The sequence below is a fragment of the Scyliorhinus torazame genome, chromosome 1 (assembly GCF_047496885.1).
Source record: "Scyliorhinus torazame isolate Kashiwa2021f chromosome 1, sScyTor2.1, whole genome shotgun sequence".
NCBI classification, from domain to species: domain Eukaryota; kingdom Metazoa; phylum Chordata; class Chondrichthyes; order Carcharhiniformes; family Scyliorhinidae; genus Scyliorhinus; species Scyliorhinus torazame.
The window spans coordinates 104,124,674-104,147,699 of NC_092707.1; the positions used below are offsets into that span (position 1 = coordinate 104,124,674).

At 54.0% G+C, this 23,026-nt stretch overlaps 1 protein-coding gene across 1 annotated transcript in view; it reads right to left on the reverse strand.

Annotated features, from left to right (window-relative positions):
- The window catches only part of LOC140410707 (glutathione S-transferase theta-3-like), a 73,149-nt gene that overhangs the window by 14,695 nt on the left and 35,428 nt on the right, over window positions 1–23,026 (reverse strand). The gene's annotated exons all lie outside the window — the stretch shown is intronic.

A 23,026-nucleotide genomic window follows, 5' to 3' on the forward strand; every position in this document is an offset into this window, starting at 1 on the left:
TGCGGACAATGCAAGAACATAAGAGACAGAACTTACCATTGATCAGATATCACAGCATGGCCACGGAAAGGCACCTCCTGTTTCTAGTTAAAAGCCTGACAGACGGATAGAAGAAAGCGGAGAACGAGAGGGACAGATTGAAAAGATGGAAAGAGGGCGAGGCAGAGAGGAGAGAAGGGAAGAGGGAGAGAGGGAGTGGAGAGGGACAGATGGACAGAGAAAGCGGGAGAGAGAGACAGGAGACAGGCTGATGGAGAGGGGGAGACAGGCACAGATCAAGAGAGACAGCGGTTTCTGGACAGACACAAGGCTCTAGGACAGACACAGGTTGCGGGACAGGCACAGGTTGTGGGACAGACACAGGCTCCTGGACAGACACAGCCTCCTGGACAGACAAAGCCTCCTGGACAGACACAGGCTCCTGGACAGACACAGGCTCCTGGACAAACACAGGTTCCTGGACAGAAACACGTTGCTGGACAGGAACAGGTTGTTGGACAGACACATGCTCCTGGACAGATACAGGCTCCTGGACAGACATGGGCTCCTGGACAGGTACAGCCTCCTGGACAGACACAGGTTGTTGGACAGACACAGGTTGTTGGACAGACACAGCCTCCTGGACAGGCACAGGTTGCTGGACAGACACAGGCTCCTGGATAGACACAGGTTGTTGGACAGACACAGGTTCCTGGACAGACACAGGTTGTTGGACAGACACAGGTTGCTGGATACACACAGGTTCCTGGACAGACACAGGTTCTTGGACAGACACACGTTCCTGGACAGACACAGGTTCTTGGACAGGCACAGGTTGTTGGACAGACACAGGTTGCTGGACAGACACAGGCTCCTGGACAGACACAGGTCGTTGGACAGACACAGGTTGTTGGACAGACATAGGCTCCTGGACAGACACAGGTTCTTGGACAGGCACAGGTTGTTGGACAGACACAGGTTGCTGGACAGACACAGGCTCCTGGACTGACACAGGCTCCTGGAAAGACACAGGTTCCTGGACAGACACAGGTTCTTGGACAGGTACAGGTTCTTGGACAGACACAGGCTGCTGGACAGACACAGGCTGCTGGACAGACACAAGCTCCTGGACAGAGACAAGCTCCTGGACAAACACAGTGCCCTGGACAGACACAGGTTGTGGGACAGGCACAGTTTGTTGGACAGACACAGGCTCCTGGACAGATACAGCCTCCTGGCCAGACAAAGCCTCCCGGACAGACACAGGCTCCTGGACAGAAACAGGCTCCTGGACAGAAACACGTTGCTGGACAGGCGCAGGTTGTTGGACAGACACAGGGTCCTGGACAGACACAGGCTCCTGGACAGACACAGCCTTCTGGACAGACACTGCCACCTGTACAGACACAGGCTCCTGGACAGACACAGGCTCCTGGACGGACACGGGCTCCTGGACAGGCAAAGCCTCCTGGACAGACACAGGTTGTTGGACAGACACAGGTTGTTGGACAGACACAGGTTCCTGGACAGACACAGGTGTTGGACAGACATAGGCTCCTGGACAGACACATGTGTTGGACAGACATAGGCTCCTGGACAGACACAGGCTCCTGGACAGACACAGGCTCCTGGACCGACACAGGTTGTTGGATAGAAACAGCCTCCTGGACAGGAAAAGTTTGTTGGACAGGAAAAGGTTGTTGGACAGACACAGGTTCCTGGACAGACACAGGTTACTGGACAGGCACAAGTTGTTGGACAGACACAGGTTGCTGGACAGACACAGGCTCCTTGACTGACACAGGTTACTGGACAGACACAGGTTACTGGACAGGCACAAGTTGTTGGACAGACACAGGTTGCTGGACAGACACAGGCTCCTTGACTGACACAGGTTACTGGACAGACACAGGTTGTTGGACAGGAAAAGGTTGTTGGACAGACACAGGTTGTTGTACAGACACAGGTCGCTGGACAGACACAAGCTCCTGACAGACACAGGTTGTTCGACAGACACAGGTTGTTGTACAGACACAGGTCGCTGGACAGACACAAGCTCCTGACAGACACAGGTTGTTGGACAGACACAGGTTGTTGGACAGACACAGGTCGCTGGACAGACACAAGCTCCTGGACAGACACAGGTTGTTGGACAAACACAGGTTGTTGGACAGACACAGGTCGCTGGACAGACACAAGCTCCTGGACAGACACAGGTTGTTGGACAGACACAGGTTGTTGGACAGACACAGGTTGCTGGACAGACACAGGTTGTTGGACAGACACAGGTCGCTGGACAGACACAAGCTCCTGGACAGACACAGGTTGTTGGACAGACACAGGTTGTTGGACAGACACAGGTTGCTGGACAGACACTGGTTGTTGGACAGACACAGGTCGCTGGACAGACACATGCTCCTGGACTGACACAGGTTGTTGGACCGACACAGGTTGTTGGACAGACACAGGTTGCTGGACAGACACAGGTTGTTGGACAGATACAGGATCCTGGACAGACACAGGTTCCTGGACAGAGACAGGCACTTGGACAGACAGAGGTCGCTAGATAGACACAGGTTGCTGGACAGACACAGGGTCCTGGACAGACACAGGCTCCTGGACAGACACAGGCTCCTGGACCGACACGGGCTCCTGGACAGGCACAGCCTCCTGGACAGACACAGGTTGTTGGACAGACACAGGTTGTTGGACAGACACAGGCTCCTGGACAGACACAGGTGTTGGACACACAGGCTCCTGGACAGACACAGGCTCCTGGACAGACACAGGTTGCTGGACAGACACAGGTTCCTGGACAGACACAGGCTCCTGGACCGACACAGGTTGTTGGACAGAAACAGCCTCCTGGACAGGAAAAGGTTGTTGGACAGGAAAAGGTTGTTGGACAGACACAGGTTCCTGGACAGACACAGGTTACTGGACAGGCACAAGTAGTTGGACAGACACAGGTTGCTGGACAGACACAGGCTCCTTGACTGACACAGGTTACTGGACAGACACAGGTTGTTGGACAGGAAAAGGTTGTTGGACAGACACAGGTTGTTGTACAGACACAGGTCGCTGGACAGACACAAGCTCCTGACAGACACAGGTTGTTGGACAGACACAGGTTGTTGGACAGACACAGGTCGCTGGACAGACACAAGCTCCTGGACAGAGACAGGTTGTTGGACAGACACAGGTCGCTGGACAGACACAAGCTCCTGACAGACACAGGTTGTTGGACAGACACAGGTTGTTGGACAGACACAGGTCGCTGGACAGACACAAGCTCCTGGACAGACACAGGTTGTTGGACAAACACAGGTTGTTGGACAGACACAGGTCGCTGGACAGACACAAGCTCCTGGACAGACACAGGTTGTTGGACAGACACAGGTTGTTGGACAGACACAGGTTGCTGGACAGACACAGGTTGTTGGACAGACACAGGTCGCTGGACAGACACAAGCTCCTGGACAGACACAGGTTGTTGGACAGACACAGGTTGTTGGACAGACACAGGTTGCTGGACAGACACAGGTTGTTGGACAGACACAGGTCGCTGGACAGACACAAGCTCCTGGACTGACACAGGTTGTTGGACAGACACAGGTTGTTGGACAGACACAGGTTGCTGGACAGACACAGGTTGTTGGACAGATACAGGATCCTGGACAGACACAGGTTCCTGGACAGAGACAGGCACTTGGACAGACAGAGGTCGCTAGATAGACACAGGTTGCTGGACAGACACAGGGTCCTGGACAGACACAGGCTCCTGGACAGACACAGGCTCCTGGACCGACACGGGCTCCTGGACAGGCACAGCCTCCTGGACAGACACAGGTTGTTGGACAGACACAGGTTGTTGGACAGACACAGGCTCCTGGACAGACACAGGTGTTGGACAGACACAGGCTCCTGGACAGACACAGGCTCCTGGACAGACACAGGTTGCTGGACAGACACAGGTTCCTGGACAGACACAGGCTCCTGGACCGACACAGGTTGTTGGACAGAAACAGCCTCCTGGACAGGAAAAGGTTGTTGGACAGGAAAAGGTTGTTGGACAGACACAGGTTCCTGGACAGACACAGGTTACTGGACAGGCACAAGTAGTTGGACAGACACAGGTTGCTGGACAGACACAGGCTCCTTGACTGACACAGGTTACTGGACAGACACAGGTTGTTGGACAGGAAAAGGTTGTTGGACAGACACAGGTTGTTGTACAGACACAGGTCGCTGGACAGACACAAGCTCCTGACAGACACAGGTTGTTGGACAGACACAGGTTGTTGGACAGACACAGGTCGCTGGACAGACACAAGCTCCTGGACAGAGACAGGTTGTTGGACAGACACAGGTTGTTGGACAGACACAGGTCGCTGGACAGTCACAAGCTCCTGGACAGACACAGGTTGTTGGACAGACACAGGTTGTTGGACAGACACAGGTTGCTGGACAGACACAGGTTGTTGGACAGATACAGGATCCTGGACAGACACAGGTTCCTGGACAGTCACAGGCTGTTGGACAGATACAGGATCCTGGACAGACACAGGCTCCTGGACAGACACAGGTTGCTGGACAGACACAGGCTCCTGGATAGACACAGGTTGTTGGACAGACACAGGTTCCTGGACAGACACAGGTTGTTGGACAGACACAGGTTGCTGGATACACACAGGTTCCTGGACAGACACAGGATCTTGGACAGACACAGCCTCCTGGACAGACACTGCCACCTGTACAGACACAGGCTCCTGGACAGACACAGGCTCCTGGACCGACACGGGCTCCTGGACAGGCACAGCCTCCTGGACAGACACAGGTTGTTGGACAGACACAGGTTGTTGGACAGACACAGGCTCCTGGACAGACACAGGTGTTGGACAGACACAGGCTCCTGGACAGACACAGGCTCCTGGACAGACACAGCCTCCTGGACCGACACAGGTTGTTGGATAGAAACAGCCTCCTGGACAGGAAAAGGTTGTTGGACAGGAAAAGGTTGTTGGACAGACACAGGTTCCTGGACAGACACAGGTTACTGGACAGGCACAAGTTGTTGGACAGACACAGGTTTCTGGACAGACACAGGCTCCTTGACTGACACAGGTTACTGGACAGACACAGGTTACTTGACAGGCACAAGTTGTTGGACAGACACAGGTTGCTGGACAGACACAGGCTCCTTGACTGACACGTTACTGGACAGACACAGGTTGTTGGACAGGAAAAGGTTGTTGGACAGACACAGGTTGTTGGACAGACACAGGCTCCTGGACAGACACAGGTGTTGGACAGACATAGGCTCCTGGACAGACACATGTGTTGGACAGACATAGGCTCCTGGACAGACACAGGCTCCTGGACAGACACAGGCTCCTGGACCGACACAGGTTGTTGGATAGAAACAGCCTCCTGGACAGGAAAAGTTTGTTGGACAGGAAAAGGTTGTTGGACAGACACAGGTTCCTGGACAGACACAGGTTACTGGACAGGCACAAGTTGTTGGACAGACACAGGTTGCTGGACAGACACAGGCTCCTTGACTGACACAGTTTACTGGACAGACACAGGTTACTGGACAGGCACAAGTTGTTGGACAGACACAGGTTGCTGGACAGACACAGGCTCCTTGACTGACACAGGTTACTGGACAGACACAGGTTGTTGGACAGGAAAAGGTTGTTGGACAGACACAGGTTGTTGTACAGACACAGGTCGCTGGACAGACACAAGCTCCTGACAGACACAGGTTGTTGGACAGACACAGGTTGTTGTACAGACACAGGTCGCTGGACAGACACAAGCTCCTGACAGACACAGGTTGTTGGACAACACAGGTTGTTGGACAGACACAGGTCGCTGGACAGACACAAGCTCCTGGACAGACACAGGTTGTTGGACAAACACAGGTTGTTGGACAGACACAGGTCGCTGGACAGACACAAGCTCCTGGACAGACACAGGTTGTTGGACAGACACAGGTTGTTGGACAGACACAGGTTGCTGGACAGACACAGGTTGTTGGACAGACACAGGTCGCTGGACAGACACAAGCTCCTGGACAGACACAGGTTGTTGGACAGACACAGGTTGTTGGACAGACACAGGTTGCTGGACAGACACAGGTTGTTGGACAGACACAGGTCGCTGGACAGACACAAGCTCCTGGACTGACACAGGTTGTTGGACAGACACAGGTTGTTGGACAGACACAGGTTGCTGGACAGACACAGGTTGTTGGACAGATACAGCCTCCTGGACCGACACAGGTTGTTGGATAGAAACAGCCTCCTGGACAGGAAAAGTTTGTTGGACAGGAAAAGGTTGTTGGACAGACACAGGTTCCTGGACAGACAACTGTTACTGGACAGGCACAAGTTGTTGGACAGACACAGGCTCCTGGACCGACACAGGTTGTTGGATAGAAACAGCCTCCTGGACAGGAAAAGTTTGTTGGACAGGAAAAGGTTGTTGGACAGACACAGGTTCCTGGACAGACACAGGTTACTGGACAGGCACAAGTTGTTGGACAGACACAGGTTGCTGGACAGACACAGGCTCCTTGACTGACACAGGTTACTGGACAGACACAGGTTACTGGACAGGCACAAGTTGTTGGACAGACACAGGTTGCTGGACAGACACAGGCTCCTTGACTGACACAGGTTACTGGACAGACACAGGATGTTGGACAGGAAAAGGTTGTTGGACAGACACAGGTTGTTGTACAGACACAGGTCGCTGGACAGACACAAGCTCCTGACAGACACAGGTTGTTGGACAGACACAGGTTGTTGTACAGACACAGGTCGCTGGACAGACACAAGCTCCTGACAGACACAGGTTGTTGGACAGACACAGGTTGTTGGACAGACACAGGTCGCTGGACAGACACAAGCTCCTGGACAGTCACAGGTTGTTGGACAAACACAGGTTGTTGGACAGACACAGGTCGCTGGACAGACACAAGCTCCTGGACAGACACAGGTTGTTGGACAGACACAGGTTGTTGGACAGACACAGGTTGCTGGACAGACACAGGTTGTTGGACAGACACAGGTCGCTGGACAGACACAAGCTCCTGGACAGACACAGGTTGTTGGACAGACACAGGTTGTTGGACAGACACAGGTTGCTGGACAGACACAGGTTGTTGGACAGACACAGGTCGCTGGACAGACACAAGCTCCTGGACTGACAAAGGTTGTTGGACAGACACAGGTTGTTGGACAGACACAGGTTGCTGGACAGACACAGGTCGTTGGACAGATACAGCCTCCTGGACCGACACAGGTTGTTGGATAGAAACAGCCTCCTGGACAGGAAAAGTTTGTTGGACAGGAAAAGGTTGTTGGACAGACACAGGTTCCTGGACAGACAACTGTTACTGGACAGGCACAAGTTGTTGGACAGACACAGGTTGCTGGACAGACACAGGCTCCTTGACTGACACAGGTTACTGGACAGACACAGGTTACTGGACAGGCACAAGTTGTTGGACAGACACAGGTTGCTGGACAGACACAGGCTCCTTGACTGACACAGGTTACTGGACAGACACAGGCTCCTGGACCGACACGGGCTCCTGGACAGGCACAGCCTCCTGGACAGACACAGGTTACTGGACAGGCACAAGTTGTTGTACAGACACAGGTCGCTGGACAGACACAAGCTCCTGACAGACACAGGTTGTTGGACAGACACAGGTTGTTGTACAGACACAGGTCGCTGGACAGACACAAGCTCCTGACAGACACAGGTTGTTGGACAGACACAGGTTGTTGGACAGACACAGGTCGCTGGACAGACACAAGCTCCTGGACAGACACAGGTTGTTGGACAGACACAGGTTGTTGGACAGACACAGGTTGCTGGACAGACACAGGTTGTTGGACAGACACAGGTCGCTGGACACACACAAGCTCCTGGACTGACACAGGTTGTTGGACAGACACAGGTTGTTGGACAGTCACAGGTTGCTGGACAGACACAGGTTGTTGGACAGATACAGGATCCTGGACAGACACAGGTTCCTGGACAGAGACAGGCACTTGGGCAGACAGAGGTCGCTAGATAGACACAGGTTGCTGGACAGACACAGGGTCCTGGACAGACACAGGCTCCTGGACAGACACAGGCTCCTGGACCGACACGGGATCCTGGACAGGCACAGCCTCCTGGACAGACACAGGTTGTTGGACAGACACAGGTTGTTGGACAGACACAGGCTCCTGGACAGACACAGGTGTTGGACAGACACAGGCTCCTGGACAGACACAGGCTCCTGGACAGACACAGGTTGCTGGACAGACACAGGTTCCTGGACAGACACAGGCTCCTGGACCGACACAGGTTGTTGGACAGAAACAGCCTCCTGGACAGGAAAAGGTTGTTGGACAGGAAAAGGTTGTTGGACAGACACAGGTTCCTGGACAGACACAGGTTACTGGACAGGCACAAGTAGTTGGACAGACACAGCTTGCTGGACAGACACAGGCTCCTTGACTGACACAGGTTACTGGACAGACACAGGTTGTTGGACAGGAAAAGGTTGTTGGACAGACACAGGTTGTTGTACAGACACAGGTCGCTGGACAGACACAAGCTCCTGACAGACACAGGTTGTTGGACAGACACAGGTTGTTGGACAGACACAGGTCGCTGGACAGACACAAGCTCCTGGACAGAGACAGGTTGTTGGACAGACACAGGTTGTTGGACAGACACAGGTCGCTGGACAGTCGCAAGCTCCTGGACAGACACAGCTTGTTGGACAGACACAGGTTGTTGGACAGACACAGGTTGCTGGACAGACACAGCTTGTTGGACAGACACAGGTCGCTGGACAGACACAAGCTCCTGGACAGACACAGGTTGTTGGACAGACACAGGTTGTTGGACAGACACAGGTTGCTGGACAGACACAGGTTGTTGGACAGATACAGGATCCTGGACAGACACAGGTTCCTGGACAGTCACAGGCTGTTGGACAGATACAGGATCCTGGACAGACACAGGCTCCTGGACAGACACAGGTTGCTGGACAGACACAGGCTCCTGGATAGACACAGGTTGTTGGACAGACACAGGTTCCTGGACAGACACAGGTTGTTGCACAGACACAGGTTGCTGGATACACACAGGTTCCTGGACAGACACAGGTTCTTGGACAGACACAGCCTCCTGGACAGACACTGCCACCTGTACAGACACAGGCTCCTGGACAGACACATGCTCCTGGACCGACACGGGAACCTGGACAGGCACAGCCTCCTTGACAGACACAGGTTGTTGGACAGACACAGGTTGTTGGACAGACACAGGCTCCTGGACAGACAATGGTGTTGGACAGACACAGGCTCCTGGACAGACACAGGCTCCTGGACAGACACAGCCTCCTGGACCGACACAGGTTGTTGGATAGAAACAGCCTCCTGGACAGGAAAAGGTTGTTGGACAGGAAAAGGTTGTTGGACAGACACAGGTTCCTGGACAGACACAGGTTACTGGACAGGCACAAGTTGTTGGACAGACACAGGTTTCTGGACAGACACAGGCTCCTTGACTGACACAGGTTACTGGACAGACACAGGTTACTGGACAGGCACAAGTTGTTGGACAGACACAGGTTGCTGGACAGACACAGGCTCCTTGACTGACACGTTCCTGGACAGACACAGGTTGTTGGACAGGAAGAGGTTGTTGGACAGACACAGGTTGTTGTACAGACACAGGTCGCTGGACAGACACAAGCTCCTGACAGACACAGGTTGTTGGACAGACACAGGTTGTTGGACAGACACAGGTCGCTGGACAGACACAAGCTCCTGGACAGACACAGGTTGTTGGACAGACACAGGTTGTTGGACAGACACAGGTTGCTGGACAGACACAGGTTGTTGGACAGACACAGGTCGCTGGACAGACAGAAGCTCCTGGACAGACACAGGTTGTTGGACAGACACAGGTTGTTGGACAGACACAGTTTGCTGGACAGACACAGGTTGTTGGACAGACACAGGTCGCTGGACAGACACAAGCTCCTGGACTGACACAGGTTGTTGGACAGACACAGGTTGTTGGACAGACACATGTTGTTGGACAGATACAGGATCCTGGACAGACACAGGTTCCTGGACAGAGACAGGCACTTGGACAGACAGAGGTCGCTAGATAGACACAGGTTGCTGGACAGACACAGGATCCTGGACAGACACAGGCTCCTGGACAGACACAGCCTCCTGGACAGACACTGCCACCTGTACAGACACAGGCTCCTGGACAGACACAGGCTCCTGGACCGACACGGTCTCCTGGACAGGCACAGCCTCCTGGACAGACACAGGTTGTTGGACAGACACAGGTTGTTGGACAGACCCAGGCTCCTGGACAGACACAGGTGTTGGACAGACACAGGCTCCTGGACAGACACAGGCTCCTGGACAGACACAGGTTGCTGGACAGACACAGGTTCCTGGACAGACACAGGCTCCTGGACCGACACAGGTTGTTGGACAGAAACAGCCTCCTGGACAGGAAAAGGTTGTTGGACAGGAAAAGGTTGTTGGACAGACACAGGTTGCTGGACAGACACAGGTTGTTGGACAGATACAGGATCCTGGACAGACACAGGTTCCTGGACAGACACAGGCTGTTGGACAGATACAGGATCCTGGACAGACACAGGTTCCTGGACAGACACAGGCACTTGGACAGACAGAGGTCGCTAGATAGACACAGGTTGCTGGACAGACACAGGCTCCTGGATAGACACAGGTTGTTGGACAGACACAGGTTCCTGGACAGACACAGGTTGTTGGACAGACACAGGTTGCTGGATACACACAGGTTCCTGGACAGACACAGGTTCTTGGACAGACACACGTTCCTGGACAGACACAGGTTCTTGGACAGGCACAGGTTGTTGGACAGACACAGGTTGCTGGACAGACACAGGCTCCTGGACAGACACAGGTTGTTGGACAGACACAGGTTGTTGGACAGACATAGGCTCCTGGACAGACACAGGTTCTTGGACAGGCACAGGTTGTTGGACAGACACAGGTTGCTGGACAGACACAGGCTCCTGGACTGACACAGGCTCCTGGAAAGACACAGGTTCCTGGACAGACACAGGTTCTTGGACAGGTACAGGTTCTTGGACAGACACAGGCTGCTGGACAGACACAGGCTGCTGGACAGACACAAGCTCCTGGACAGAGACAAGCTCCTGGACAAACACAGTGCCCTGGACAGACACAGGTTGTGGGACAGGCACAGTTTGTTGGACAGACACAGGTTGTTGGACAGACATAGGCTCCTGGACAGACACAGGTTCTTGGACAGGCACAGGTTGTTGGACAGACACAGGTTGCTGGACAGACACAGGCTCCTGGACTGACACAGGCTCCTGGAAAGATACAGGTTCCTGGACAGACACAGGTTCTTGGACAGGTACAGGTTCTTGGACAGACACAGGCTGCTGGACAGACACAGGCTGCTGGACAGACACAAGCTCCTGGACAGAGACAAGCTCCTGGACAAACACAGTGCCCTGGACAGACACAGGTTGTGGGACAGGCACAGTTTGTTGGACAGACACAGGCTCCCGGACAGACACAGGCTCCTGGAAAGACAAAGGCTCCTGGACAGACACAGCCTCCTGGACAGACACTGCCACCTGTACAGACACAGGCTCCTGGACAGACACAGGCTTCTGGACCGACACGGGCTCCTGGACAGGCACAGCCTCCTGGACAGACACAGGTTGTTGGACAGACACAGGTTGTTGGACAGACACAGGCTCCTGGACAGACACAGGTGTTGGACAGACACAGGCTCCTGGACAGACACAGGCTCCTGGACAGACACAGCCTCCTGGACCGACACAGGTTGTTGGACAGAAACAGCCTCCTGGACAGGAAAAGGTTGTTGGACAGGAAAAGGTTGTTGGACAGACACAGGTTCCTGGACAGACACAGGTTACTGGACAGGCACAAGTAGTTGTACAGACACAGGTCGCTAGACAGACACAAGCTCCTGACAGACACAGGTTGTTGGACAGACACAGGTTGTTGGACAGACACAGGTCGCTGGACAGACACAAGCTCCTGGACAGACACAGGTTGTTGGACAGACACAGGTTGTTGGACAGACACAGGTTGCTGGACAGACACAGGTTGTTGGACAGACACAGGTCGCTGGACAGACACAAGCTCCTGGATTGACACAGGTTGTTGGACAGACACAGGTTGTTGGACAGACACAGGTTGCTGGACAGACACAGGTTGTTGGACAGATACAGCCTCCTGGACCGACACAGGTTGTTGGATAGAAACAGCCTCCTGGACAGGAAAAGTTTGTTGGACAGGAAAAGGTTGTTGGACAGACACAGGTTCCTGGACAGACAACTGTTACTGGACAGGCACAAGTTGTTGGACAGACACAGGTTGCTGGACAGACACAGGCTCCTTGACTGACACAGGTTACTGGACAGACACAGGTTACTGGACAGGCACAAGTTGTTGGACAGACACAGGTTGCTGGACAGACACAGGCTCCTTGACTGACACAGGTTACTGGACAGACACAGGCTCCTGGACCGACACGGGCTCCTGGACAGGCACAGCCTCCTGGACAGACACAGGTTACTGGACAGGCACAAGTTGTTGTACAGACATAGGTCGCTGGACAGACACAAGCTCCTGACAGACACAGGTTGTTGGACAGACACAGGTTGTTGTACAGACACAGGTCGCTGGACAGACACAAGCTCCTGACAGACACAGGTTGTTGGACAGACACAGGTTGTTGGACCGACACAGGTCGCTGGACAGACACAAGCTCCTGGACAGACACAGGTTGTTGGACAGACACAGGTTGTTGGACAGACACAGGTTGCTGGACAGACACAGGTTGTTGGACAGACACAGGTCGCTGGACAGACACAAGCTCCTGGACTGACACAGGTTGTTGGACAGACACAGGTTGTTGGACAGACACAGGTTGCTGGACAGACACAGGTTGTTGGACAGATACAGGATCCTGGACAGACACAGGTTCCTGGACAGAGACAGGTTGTTGGACAGAAACAGCCTCCTGGACAGGAAAAGGTTGTTGGACAGGAAAAGGTTGTTGGACAGACACAGGTTGCTGGACAGACACAGGTTGTTGGACAGATACAGGATCCTGGACAGACACAGGTTTCTGGACAGACACAGGCTGTTGGACAGATACAGGATCCTGGACAGACACAGGTTCCTGGACAGACACAGGCACTTGGACAGACAGAGGTCGCTAGATAGACACAGGTTGCTGGACAGACACAGGCTCCTGGATAGACACAGGTTGTTGGACAGACACAGGTTCCTGGACAGACACAGGTTGTTGGACAGACACAGGTTGCTGGATACACACAGGTTCCTGGACAGACACAGGTTCTTGGACAGACACATGTTCCTGGACAGACACAGGTTCTTGGACAGGCACAGGTTGTTGGACAGACACAGGTTGCTGGACAGACACAGGCTCCTGGACAGACACAGGTTGTTGGACAGACACAGGTTGTTGGACAGACATAGGCTCCTGGACAGACACAGGTTCTTGGACAGGCACAGGTTGTTGGACAGACACAGGTTGCTGGACAGACACAGGCTCCTGGACTGACACAGGCTCCTGGAAAGACACAGGTTCCTGGACAGACACAGGTTCTTGGACAGGTACAGGTTCTTGGACAGACACAGGCTGCTGGACAGACACAGGCTGCTGGACAGACACAAGCTCCTGGACAGAGACAAGCTCCTGGACAAACACAGTGCCCTGGACAGACACAGGTTGTGGGACAGGCACAGTTTGTTGGACAGACACAGGCTCCCGGACAGACACAGGCTCCTGGAAAGACAAAGGCTCCTGGACAGACACAGCCTCCTGGACAGACACTGCCACCTGTACAGACACAGGCTCCTGGACAGACACAGGCTTCTGGACCGACACGGGCTCCTGGACAGGCACAGCCTCCTGGACAGACACAGGTTGTTGGACAGACACAGGTTGTTGGACAGACACAGGCTCCTGGACAGACACAGGTGTTGGACAGACACAGGCTCCTGGACAGACACAGGCTCCTGGACAGACACAGCCTCCTGGACCGACACAGGTTGTTGGACAGAAACAGCCTCCTGGACAGGAAAAGGTTGTTGGACAGGAAAAGGTTGTTGGACAGACACAGGTTCCTGGACAGACACAGGTTACTGGACAGGCACAAGTAGTTGTACAGACACAGGTCGCTAGACAGACACAAGCTCCTGACAGACACAGGTTGTTGGACAGACACAGGTTGTTGGACAGACACAGGTCGCTGGACAGACACAAGCTCCTGGACAGACACAGGTTGTTGGACAGACACAGGTTGTTGGACAGACACAGGTTGCTGGACAGACACAGGTTGTTGGACAGACACAGGTCGCTGGACAGACACAAGCTCCTGGACTGACACAGGTTGTTGGACAGACACAGGTTGTTGGACAGACACAGGTTGCTGGACAGACACAGGTTGTTGGACAGATACAGCCTCCTGGACCGACACAGGTTGTTTGATAGAAACAGCCTCCTGGACAGGAAAAGTTTGTTGGACAGGAAAAGGTTGTTGGACAGACACAGGTTCCTGGACAGACAACTGTTACTGGACAGGCACAAGTTGTTGGACAGACACAGGTTGCTGGACAGACACAGGCTCCTTGACTGACACAGGTTACTGGACAGACACAGGTTACTGGACAGGCACAAGTTGTTGGACAGACACAGGTTGCTGGACAGACACAGGCTCCTTGACTGACACAGGTTACTGGACAGACACAGGCTCCTGGACCGACACGGGCTCCTGGACAGGCACAGCCTCCTGGACAGACACAGGTTACTGGACAGGCACAAGTTGTTGTACAGACACAGGTCGCTGGACAGACACAAGCTCCTGACAGACACAGGTTGTTGGACAGACACAGGTTGTTGTACAGACACAGGTCGCTGGACAGACACAAGCTTCTGACAGACACAGGTTGTTGGACAGACACAGGTTGTTGGACCGACACAGGTCGCTGGACAGACACAAGCTCCTGGACAGACACAGGTTGTTGGACAGACACAGGTTGTTGGACAGACACAGGTTGCTGGACAGACACAGGTTGTTGGACAGACACAGGTCGCTGGACAGACACAAGCTCCTGGACTGACACAGGTTGTTGGACAGACACAGGTTGTTGGACAGACACAGGTTGCTGGACAGACACAGGTTGTTGGACAGATACAGGATCCTGGACAGACACAGGTTCCTGGACAGAGACAGGCACTTGGGCAGACAGAGGTCGCTAGATAGACACAGGTTGCTGGACAGACACAGGGTCCTGGACAGACACAGGCTCCTGGACAGACACAGGCTCCTGGACCGACACGGGCTCCTGGACAGGCACAGCCTCCTGGACAGACACAGGTTGTTGGACAGACACAGGTTGTTGGACAGACACAGGCTCCTGGACAGACACAGGCTCCTGGACAGACACAGGCTCCTGGACAGACACAGGTTGCTGGACAGACACAGGTTCCTGGACAGACACAGGCTCCTGGACCGACACAGGTTGTTGGACAGAAACAGCCTCCTGGACAGGAAAAGGTTGTTGGACAGGAAAAGGTTGTTGGACAGACACAGGTTCCTGGACAGACACAGGTTACTGGACAGGCACAAGTAGTTGGACAGACACAGGTTGCTGGACAGACACAGGCTCCTTGACTGACACAGGTTACTGGACAGACACAGGTTGTTGGACAGGAAAAGGTTGTTGGACAGACACAGGTTGTTGTACAGACACAGGTCGCTGGACAGACACAAGCTCCTGACAGACACAGGTTGTTGGACAGACACAGGTTGTTGGACAGACACAGGTCGCTGGACAGACACAAGCTCCTGGACAGAGACAGGTTGTTGGACAGACACAGGTTGTTGGACAGACACAGGTCGCTGGACAGTCACAAGCTCCTGGACAGACACAGGTTGTTGGACAGACACAGGTTGTTGGACAGACACAGGTTGCTGGACAGACACAGCTTGTTGGACAGACACAGGTCGCTGGACAGACACAAGCTCCTGGACAGACACAGGTTGTTGGACAGACACAGGTTGTTGGACAGACACAGGTTGCTGGACAGACACAGGTTGTTGGACAGATACAGGATCCTGGACAGACACAGGTTCCTGGACAGTCACAGGCTGTTGGACAGATACAGGATCCTGGACAGACACAGGCTCCTGGACAGACACAGGTTGCTGGACAGACACAGGCTCCTGGATAACCACAGGTTGTTGGACAGACACAGGTTCCTGGACAGACACAGGTTGTTGCACAGACACAGGTTGCTGGATACACACAGGTTCCTGGACAGACACAGGTTCTTGGACAGACACAGCCTCCTGGACAGACACTGCCACCTGTACAGACACAGGCTCCTGGACAGACACAGGCTCCTGGACCGACACGGGAACCTGGACAGGCACAGCCTCCTTGACAGACACAGGTTGTTGGACAGACACAGGTTGTTGGACAGACACAGGCTCCTGGACAGACACAGGTGTTGGACAGACACAGGCTCCTGGACAGACACAGGCTCCTGGACAGACACAGCCTCCTGGACCGACACAGGTTGTTGGATAGAAACAGCCTCCTGGACAGGAAAAGGTTGTTGGACAGGAAAAGGTTGTTGGACAGACACAGGTTCCTGGACAGACACAGGTTACTGGACAGGCACAAGTTGTTGGACAGACACAGGTTTCTGGACAGACACAGGCTCCTTGACTGACACAGGTTACTGGACAGACACAGGTTACTGGACAGGCACAAGTTGTTGGACAGACACAGGTTGCTGGACAGACACAGGCTCCTTGACTGACACGTTCCTGGACAGACACAGGTTGTTGGACAGGAAGAGGTTGTTGGACAGACACAGGTTGTTGTACAGACACAGGTCGCTGGACAGACACAAGCTCCTGACAGACACAGGTTGTTGGACAGACACAGGTTGTTGGACAGACACAGGTCGCTGGACAGACACAAGCTCCTGGACAGACACAGGTTGTTGGACAGACACAGGTTGTTGGACAGACACAGGTTGCTGGACAGACACAGGTTGTTGGACAGACACAGGTCGCTGGACAGACAGAAGCTCCTGGACAGACACAGGTTGTTGGACAGACACAGGTTGTTGGACAGACACAGGTTGCTGGACAGACACAGGTTGTTGGACAGACACAGGTCGCTGGACAGACACAAGCTCCTGGACTGACACAGGTTGTTGGACAGACACAGGTTGTTGGACAGACACATGTTGTTGGACAGATACAGGATCCTGGACAGACACAGGTTCCTGGACAGAGACAGGCACTTGGACAGACAGAGGTCGCTAGATAGACACAGGTTGCTGGACAGACACAGGATCCTGGACAGACACAGGCTCCTGGACAGACACAGCCTCCTGGACAGACACTGCCACCTGTACAGACACAGGCTCCTGGACAGACACAGGCTCCTGGACCGACACGGTCTCCTGGACAGGCACAGCCTCCTGGACAGACACAGGTTGTTGGACAGACACAGGTTGTTGGACAGACCCAGGCTCCTGGACAGACACAGGTGTTGGACAGACACAGGCTCCTGGACAGACACAGGCTCCTGGACAGACACAGGTTGCTGGACAGACACAGGTTCCTGGACAGACACAGGCTCCTGGACCGACACAGGTTGTTGGACAGAAACAGCCTCCTGGACAGGAAAAGGTTGTTGGACAGGAAAAGGTTGTTGGACAGGAAAATGTTGTTGGACAGACACAGGTTGTTGTACAGACACAGGTCGCTGGACAGACACAAGCTCCTGACAGACACAGGTTGTTGGACAGACACAGGTTGTTGGACAGACACAGGTTCCTGGACAGACACAGACACTTGGACAGACAGAGGTCGCTAGATAGACACAGGTTGCTGGACAGACACAGGCTCCTGGATAGACACAGGTTGTTGGACAGACACAGGTTCCTGGACAGACACAGGTTGTTGGACAGACACAGGTTGCTGGATACACACAGGTTCCTGGACAGACACAGGTTCTTGGACAGACACACGTTCCTGGACAGACACAGGTTCTTGGACAGGCACAGGTTGTTGGACAGACACAGGTTGCTGGACAGACACAGGTTGTTGGACAGACACAGGTTGTTGGACAGACATAGGCTCCTGGACAGACACAGGTTCTTGGACAGGCACAGGTTGTTGGACAGACACAGGTTGCTGGACAGACACAGGCTCCTGGACTGACACAGGCTCCTGGAAAGACACAGGTTCCTGGACAGACACAGGTTCTTGGACAGGTACAGGTTCTTGGACAGACACAGGCTGCTGGACAGACACAGGCTGCTGGACAGACACAAGCTCCAGGACAGAGACAAGCTCCTGGACAAACACAGTGCCCTGGACAGACACAGGTTGTGGGACAGGCACAGTTTGTTGGACAGACACAGGCTCCCGGACAGACACAGGCTCCTGGAAAGACAAAGGCTCCTGGACAGACACAGCCTCCTGGACAGACACTGCCACCTGTACAGACACAGGCTCCTGGACAGACACAGGCTTCTGGACCGACACGGGCTCCTGGACAGGCACAGCCTCCTGGACAGACACAGGTTGTTGGACAGACACAGGTTGCTGGACAGACACAGGTTGTTGGACAGATACAGGATCCTGGACAGACACAGGTTCCTGGACAGACACAGGCTGTTGGACAGATACAGGATCCTGGACAGACACAGGTTCCTGGACAGACACAGGCACTTGGACAGACAGAGGTCGCTAGATAGACACAGGTTGCTGGACAGACACAGGCTCCTGGATAGACACAGGTTGTTGGACAGACACAGGTTCCTGGACAGACACAGGTTGTTGGACAGACACAGGTTGCTGGATACACACAGGTTCCTGGACAGACACAGGTTCTTGGACAGACACACGTTCCTGGACAGACACAGGTTCTTGGACAGGCACAGGTTGTTGGACAGACACAGGTTGCTGGACAGACACAGGCTCCTGGACAGACACAGGTTGTTGGACAGACACAGGTTGTTGGACAGACATAGGCTCCTGGACAGACACAGGTTCTTGGACAGGCACAGGTTGTTGGACAGACACAGGTTGCTGGACAGACACAGGCTCCTGGACTGACACAGGCTCCTGGAAAGACACAGGTTCCTGGACAGACACAGGTTCTTGGACAGGTACAGGTTCTTGGACAGACACAGGCTGCTGGACAGACACAGGCTGCTGGACAGACACAAGCTCCTGGACAGAGACAAGCTCCTGGACAAACACAGTGCCCTGGACAGACACAGGTTGTGGGACAGGCACAGTTTGTTGGACAGACACAGGCTCCCGGACAGACACAGGCTCCTGGAAAGACAAAGGCTCCTGGACAGACACAGCCTCCTGGACAGACACTGCCACCTGTACAGACACAGGCTCCTGGACAGACACAGGCTTCTGGACCGACACGGGCTCCTGGACAGGCACAGCCTCCTGGACAGACACAGGTTGTTGGACAGACACAGGTTGTTGGACAGACACAGGCTCCTGGACAGACACAGGTGTTGGACAGACACAGGCTCCTGGACAGACACAGGCTCCTGGACAGACACAGCCTCCTGGACCGACACAGGTTGTTGGACAGAAACAGCCTCCTGGACAGGAAAAGGTTGTTGGACAGGAAAAGGTTGTTGGACAGACACAGGTTCCTGGACAGACACAGGTTACTGGACAGGCACAAGTAGTTGTACAGACACAGGTCGCTAGACAGACACAAGCTCCTGACAGACACAGGTTGTTGGGCAGACACAGGTTGTTGGACAGACACAGGTCGCTGGACAGACACAAGCTCCTGGACAGACACAGGTTGTTGGACAGACACAGGTTGTTGGACAGACACAGGTTGCTGGACAGACACAGGTTGTTGGACAGACACAGGTCGCTGGACAGACACAAGCTCCTGGACTGACACAGGTTGTTGGACAGACACAGGTTGTTGGACAGACACAGGTTGCTGGACAGACACAGGTTGTTGGACAGATACAGCCTCCTGGACCGACACAGGTTGTTGGATAGAAACAGCCTCCTGGACAGGAAAAGGTTGTTGGACAGGAAAAGGTTGTTGGACAGACACAGGTTCCTGGACAGACACAGGTTACTGGACAGGCACAAGTAGTTGGACAGACACAGCTTGCTGGACAGACACAGGCTCCTTGACTGACACAGGTTACTGGACAGACACAGGTTGTTGGACAGGAAAAGGTTGTTGGACAGACACAGGTTGTTGTACAGACACAGGTCGCTGGACAGACACAAGCTCCTGACAGACACAGGTTGTTGGACAGACACAGGTTGTTGGACAGACACAGGTCGCTGGACAGACACAAGCTCCTGGACAGAGACAGGTTGTTGGACAGACACAGGTTGTTGGACAGACACAGGTCGCTGGACAGTCGCAAGCTCCTGGACAGACACAGGTTGATGGACAGACACAGGTTGTTGGACAGACACAGGTTGCTGGACAGACACAGCTTGTTGGACAGACACAGGTCGCTGGACAGACACAAGCTCCTGGACAGACACAGGTTGTTGGACAGACACAGGTTGTTGGACAGACACAGGTTGCTGGACAGACACAGGTTGTTGGACAGATACAGGATCCTGGACAGACACAGGTTCCTGGACAGTCACAGGCTGTTGGACAGATACAGGATCCTGGACAGACACAGGCTCCTGGACAGACACAGGTTGCTGGACAGACACAGGCTCCTGGATAGACACAGGTTGTTGGACAGACACAGGTTCCTGGACAGACACAGGTTGTTGCACAGACACAGGTTGCTGGATACACACAGGTTCCTGGACAGACACAGGTTCTTGGACAGACACAGCCTCCTGGACAGACACTGCCACCTGTACAGACACAGGCTCCTGGACAGACACATGCTCCTGGACCGACACGGGAACCTGGACAGGCACAGCCTCCTTGACAGACACAGGTTGTTGGACAGACACAGGTTGTTGGACAGACACAGGCTCCTGGACAGACACAGGTGTTGGACAGACACAGGCTCCTGGACAGACACAGGCTCCTGGACAGACACAGCCTCCTGGACCGACACAGGTTGTTGGATAGAAACAGCCTCCTGGACAGGAAAAGGTTGTTGGACAGGAAAAGGTTGTTGGACAGACACAGGTTCCTGGACAGACACAGGTTACTGGACAGGCACAAGTTGTTGGACAGACACAGGTTTCTGGACAGACACAGGCTCCTTGACTGACACAGGTTACTGGACAGACACAGGTTACTGGACAGGCACAAGTTGTTGGACAGACACAGGTTGCTGGACAGACACAGGCTCCTTGACTGACACGTTCCTGGACAGACACAGGTTGTTGGACAGGAAGAGGTTGTTGGACAGACACAGGTTGTTGTACAGACACAGGTCGCTGGACAGACACAAGCTCCTGACAGACACAGGTTGTTGGACAGACACAGGTTGTTGGACAGACACAGGTCGCTGGACAGACACAAGCTCCTGGACAGACACAGGTTGTTGGACAGACACAGGTTGTTGGACAGACACAGGTTGCTGGACAGACACAGGTTGTTGGACAGACACAGGTCGCTGGACAGACAGAAGCTCCTGGACAGACACAGGTTGTTGGACAGACACAGGTTGTTGGACAGACACAGGTTGCTGGACAGACACAGGTTGTTGGACAGACACAGGTCGCTGGACAGACACAAGCTCCTGGACTGACACAGGTTGTTGGACAGACACAGGTTGTTGGACAGACACATGTTGTTGGACAGATACAGGATCCTGGACAGACACAGGTTCCTGGACAGAGACAGGCACTTGGACAGACAGAGGTCGCTAGATAGACACAGGTTGCTGGACAGACACAGGATCCTGGACAGACACAGGCTCCTGGACAGACACAGCCTCCTGGACAGACACTGCCACCTGTACAGACACAGGCTCCTGGACAGACACAGGCTCCTGGACCGACACGGTCTCCTGGACAGGCACAGCCTCCTGGACAGACACAGGTTGTTGGACAGACACAGGTTGTTGGACAGACCCAGGCTCCTGGACAGACACAGGTGTTGGACAGACACAGGCTCCTGGACAGACACAGGCTCCTGGACAGACACAGGTTGCTGGACAGACACAGGTTCCTGGACAGACACAGGCTCCTGTACCGACACAGGTTGTTGGACAGAAACAGCCTCCTGGACAGGAAAAGGTTGTTGGACAGGAAAAGGTTGTTGGACAGACACAGGTTGCTGGACAGACACAGGTTGTTGGACAGATACAGGATCCTGGACAGACACAGGTTCCTGGACAGACACAGGCTGTTGGACAGATACAGGATCCTGGACAGACACAGGTTCCTGGACAGACACAGGCACTTGGACAGACAGAGGTCGCTAGATAGACACAGGTTGCTGGACAGACACAGGCTCCTGGATAGACACAGGTTGTTGGACAGACACAGGTTCCTGGACAGACACAGGTTGTTGGACAGACACAGGTTGCTGGATACACACAGGTTCCTGGACAGACACAGGTTCTTGGACAGACACACGTTCCTGGACAGACACAGGTTCTTGGACAGGCACAGGTTGTTGGACAGACACAGGTTGCTGGACAGACACAGGCTCCTGGACAGACACAGGTTGTTGGACAGACACAGGTTGTTGGACAGACATAGGCTCCTGGACAGACACAGGTTCTTGGACAGGCACAGGTTGTTGGACAGACACAGGTTGCTGGACAGACACAGGCTCCTGGACTGACACAGGCTCCTGGAAAGACACAGGTTCCTGGACAGACACAGGTTCTTGGACAGGTACAGGTTCTTGGACAGACACAGGCTGCTGGACAGACACAGGCTGCTGGACAGACACAA